At 51.5% G+C, this 4925-nt stretch overlaps 1 pseudogene; it reads left to right on the top strand.

Moving 5' to 3' along the window:
- LOC115295378 overlaps window positions 1-4158 on the top strand; it is a 7310-nt pseudogene extending 3152 nt beyond the window's left edge.
- Window positions 4159-4925: the final 767 nt, after the last annotated feature.

Genomic DNA, 4925 nt, shown 5'->3' with positions numbered 1-4925 from the left:
AAGGGGCGCGGGACCCGCACACACCCCGCTCCCCGGCCCCGCAGGACGGGGTCCCGCGGCGCCCCCACCTCGCCGGCACCCCGAGAGCACCGCGGCCGCCCCGAGCCGGGGCCCAGGCTAGGCGGCACGTTAATACTTGCACCCTCTGGCTTCCAGCGCGTCTTAATCAGGGCACGAGAGCGGACCGTAGTGAGGGACGGGGTGGGGGTCCACGAATCCCCTACAAGTTGTGTGAAAGACACCGTGTCTGCCTGTTTCTGGGGGCGAGGATCTATAACTTTGCAAATTCCCAAAGAGGTTTGTAACCTCAAAGAGCTTAAAAGCCAGAGCAAACCTCTGATCCAACCAGGCGACGCCAGGAGAGCTTTCCAGGCTCTCTGGTAGTTTCTGCAACCCTTTTTCTAGAGGAGAGCTACCATAGCCTGCAAGCACTGTCCCTGAGGAAGTGTACGGGTGTGGCCCCCACGCCCCACAGAGCTGGAAACGGGGCTGATGGAGCACGTCCAGGTCCTGCTAGGGCAGGTGTCCGGCCCATCCTGTGGCCGTTCTTTCCACAGTGTGAAGAGGATCAGCTGAGCAAAAACACTTTCTTGATTAAGACCTTGACTCAGAGTCCCAGATTTCTGTAATCAAGAACAGAGGAGGGGCGGGTGGGTGGCTCAGTCGGCTACGTGTCCCACTCTTGATATCAAGCTCAGGTCTTGATCTAATGGTGGGAAGATCAAGCCCTACATCGGGGTCTGCTCTGAGCATGAAGTCTGCTTGGGTGTCTCTCCCTCCCCCCACTCTCCGGGCCTCTCCCTGCTTCTCTCTCTCTCTCTCTCTCTCTCTCTCTCTCTCTCTCTCTCTCTCAAAATAAAAGAGCCACAGTTTTGGATATTTCCAAGATTCTCTTTGGAACATTTGTCAAAATATCCCCTTATTACTGTGGGCTTAAAGTTGATCTGAATGAGGAAAACAAAAGACTCAAGCTTTCTTCCTAATGTTTCCTTGTTCACTTACTAAGCTGCCAACACGTGTGGGATTGGCAGGAAGACACGAACTCGGATAGGATTCAGTTCCTGCCCTCAGCAAACTTACAGGCAAAGTTACCAAAACTTTGTGAGGAGCACGGACTGGGACAGTGGCCCTGAGGAAGGGCACCGAACCCACCCTAGGTGGGGTTGACCCGGATAGGAAAGCGAAGGCTCCGTGTTTGGGCTGATCGCAAGATGGGAGGGGCTTAAGAAGTCGGAGGGCGGGGGCACCAGGCAAAGAAACAAACTGAATGCCGAGTAACAATGATAAATTCCATTACCCATCTGACCCTAAACCACAACTTTTAAAGAATGATAAAAGCTTATCCCTCGAATTCTTTCCATAGATACTTGGAGGAAAGGGGGTTTTCATGACCAAGGAACATAAACAGCAGTGCCTGCGGGCCGGGCAGCTAACGGGCACAGGCCAGGTGGGTGCTGTGCACCTCAGAGTGCACTGTCTAAAGGGGCAGCATTCAGCCCTTGAAAGACTAACTTCAGAGCACCGGGGTGGCTCAGTTGGTTAAAGTGTCTGACTCTTGATTTTGGCTCAGATGGTGATCGTAGTCAATTGAGATCCACCTCGGGCTCCATGCTGGGTGTGGAGGCTGCTTAAGATTCTCTCTCTCCCCCTGCCCCTCATTCTCATTCTCTCTCTCTCCCCCTCTCATTCTCTCTCTCTCAAAAAAAATAAATGACTCTAACTTCAAATACAACTTTGCATGTGACCCCTTCCAATTCTAAGGTATTGGAAACTAAAAAATACTTTGAACTTCAAGAGGCCTGAACAAGACATTTGCTGGTGGCCGCCTTGCGTGGGGACAGCCAGTTGTCACCTCCAGTCGGACGCAGTCTTGTCTGGTGTAGAAATGCCTGCTACAGCGACTGTGCTAGCGGCCTGGCCTCTCCGGAGACGTCCTCACAGACTCCTTGCTCTTTTCCTATGGCTCCAGGTTTTAAATTTTTTAAATGTTTTATTTAGTTTTTTGATACAGAGAGAGACAGAGCATGAGAGGGGGAAGGGCAGAGAGAGAAGGAGACACAGAACCAGAAGCAGGCTCCAGGCTCTGAGCGGTCTGTACAGAGCCTGATGCGGGGCTGGAACCCACGAACGTGAGATCTGACCTGAGCCGAAGTCGGAGGCTTAACTGACTGAGCCACCCAGGCGCCCCCCCTATGGCTCCAGGTTTTAAAAAGAGTTGACATCCGGGCTCCTAGGTGGCTGAGTCGGTTAAGTATCCAACTTTGGCTCAGGCCATGATCTCATGGTTTGTGAGTTTGAGACCCTGCAGTGGGCTCTGTGCTGACAGATCCTCTGTCTCCCTCTTTCTGCCCCTCCCCTATGCTCTCTCTCTCAAGAATAAACATCTTTCACACCAAAACTCCCTCCTGGTAATTTCACACCTGCTCCTCCCTTGATCTGCTGTCCAGCATCACCTAGATTCCCTCTTTCTCTCATGTATGTGGTCTCCCAGCATTAACCGGATGCTCACTCTGTGCCACGCACTTCCCTCAGCCTGGAAACACCACTGAATACTTGGACCGTCCCTGTGCTTCTGGGACTTATCTTCTGAAGGACACAGTCAGCCAACAAACAATAACCGAATAATAACATAGTTACAGCTGTGACGGAAAAGGAAAGAGCAGTGGGTGGGATGGTGGATATGGTGAGGGGAAAGGAACCCAGCACACCCCAGGGCTCCAGGAGAGCTTGGCTAACCCTTCGAGCATCTCTCACAGGTGATTCTCCCAGTTCACCCCCAGGCCCCTCCTCTGGGCGTGATTCTACTGATCAAATTTCCTCTCTGAGCTCAGAACGGAACGCATTTCAGATGATGAGGTCTGTATCGGCCTGAGAATGAATTGCTATTCTGGCAGCTCTCACCCATCCGGCTCATTACTGACTTCTCGTAACGCCTCCCAGGCTCTCCGCACAGGGTCTTGCTATCCGGTGAGAACCAACAAAACCGACCCCCTGCAAAGCCGAGGGCTGGAGTCGAAGAATTCCCGTCACAACTTCAGGAGTTCTCCACGGTCACTACCCTCATTTCACAGATAAGAAACTGAGGCCTTCAAGGGGTTGGCTGCTTTTCTCAGGGACTCCTGATCAGAACTGTGGATGACCTGACCCCAAACCTGTGCTTTTCCAGTGTGGGTGTCCCAACCGTTGAAGAATGTGACAGGGTCAGAGCAACTAGCACAGACCCGAAGCAAGCAGGCCATTAGCGGGCATCACCTAACCTTGGAGGCGCTCGGCCCAGATTCATCAACGTCGCTCTTATTTTTAAAAGCCTTCTAAAGTCCATATATATGATGCTTCACAGCACTCCCCAGTAGTCCCATTTAATTGGGGGGTTGGACCAGTAGGTGGTGAGTGCACCTCTGCTTTGTTTCAAAGAGTCAAAATAGAGCGGGCCCTCTGGGGTGCGGCCATCACGGGGCCCTCCTCCTGAGTGGCTCCTGGCCCCTCTGGTCCAAGTCTGCCTCCCACCTGCTGCCCTGCCGGCCTCCTGGCCAAGGTTGAGCAGGATCTCAAGTTGATCGCCATCAAGCCCGAAGGTGTCTGGCTTGGCCCCGTGGGTGAGATCATCGAGCGCTTAAGGCCGAAGGGGTTCCACCCCGTGGCCACGAAGCTCTTGCAGGCCTCTGAGGACTCCCGAAGCTGCACGACATTGACCTGAGGGCCACCGCTTCCTCCCTGGGCCAGTGAAGTACATGAAGTGGGGCAGGCTGGAGCCGTGGTCGGGGAGGGCCAGAATGTGGTGAAGTCAGGGCAAGCGATGCTTAGAGAGACCAACCCGGCAGATTCTAAGCCAAACACCATTTGTGGGGACTTCTGCCTTCAAGTTGGCAGGAAGGTCATTCACGGCGGTGATTCCGTAAAAAGTGCAGAGAGGGCGCCTGGGTGGCTCAGTCGGTTCATGAGGTGGAGCCCTGCTTCCAGCTCTGCACTGACGCTGGGGCCTGCCTGGGATTCTCTCTCTCCCTCTCTCTGTCTGCCCCTCTGCTGCTTGTGCGCACACACTCTCTCTCAAAATAAATAAAAATTTTTTTAAGGGAGGAGAAAGACATCAGCCTATAATTTAAGCCTACGGAGTTGGTTGACTACAAGTCTTGTGCCTTTGACTAGATCTATGAATAAAGAAGATGGACAAAGTATTAACCCCTTTGGCACCACGTGATGTGTCCATGGATATAACTCTTTATTCCACTGACTTGGAAGTAATAGAATCAATCTTTCTTTTCTAAAACATATTTACCAATAAAGCCTTTGGAAACTGGAAAAAAAAAACCCAAAAGATCAAAATGTCAGAAATTAGATTTGTCTGATACCACGTATTCTTAGAAAAACCCGTAGTCATACCTAATGTCCACTTCATTTCCTAAGGGCCAAAAAGCCATCCTTTAAATTAGAACTGGACAAAAGTCAAGTCCACAAGTCTGTAGTTTGCTGACTCCTTTTCAAGGCTAATGGCAACAATTCAAAGGGCTCATCTGCAGATACTCCTGATAGCCTAGGAAATTCATCGTCTATCCCGGGGGGCTCAAATTCACTTCCTAGTTTAACAACATTTGTCCAACATTTTGTAGATACACTGCAGTCATCTCCTTACCTATCTTATTAATAATCATCAGTAATGGGGCACCTGGGTGGCTCAGTCGGTTAAGCCTCCCAACTGCTGATTTCAGCTCCAGTCATGACCTCACCATCGTGAGATGAAGCCCCTCCATACCCAGCATGGAGCCTATTTGAGATTCTCTCTCCCTCTCCTGCTGGCCCTTCCCTCATACTCTGTCTCTCTCTCTTTCTCAAAATCATCATCATCGTCATCATCATCATCACCAGTAATGGCTGACATCAAGTACTCATGCTCTAGCAGGGCCCTGAGTTAAAGGAAAGAGAAATGG

This window comes from Suricata suricatta, chromosome 7 (assembly GCF_006229205.1).
Source record: "Suricata suricatta isolate VVHF042 chromosome 7, meerkat_22Aug2017_6uvM2_HiC, whole genome shotgun sequence".
Classification (NCBI taxonomy): Eukaryota; Metazoa; Chordata; class Mammalia; order Carnivora; family Herpestidae; genus Suricata; species Suricata suricatta.
Note: the sequence above shows the minus strand (reverse complement) of the source record. Positions and strands in the feature narration are given on the sequence as shown.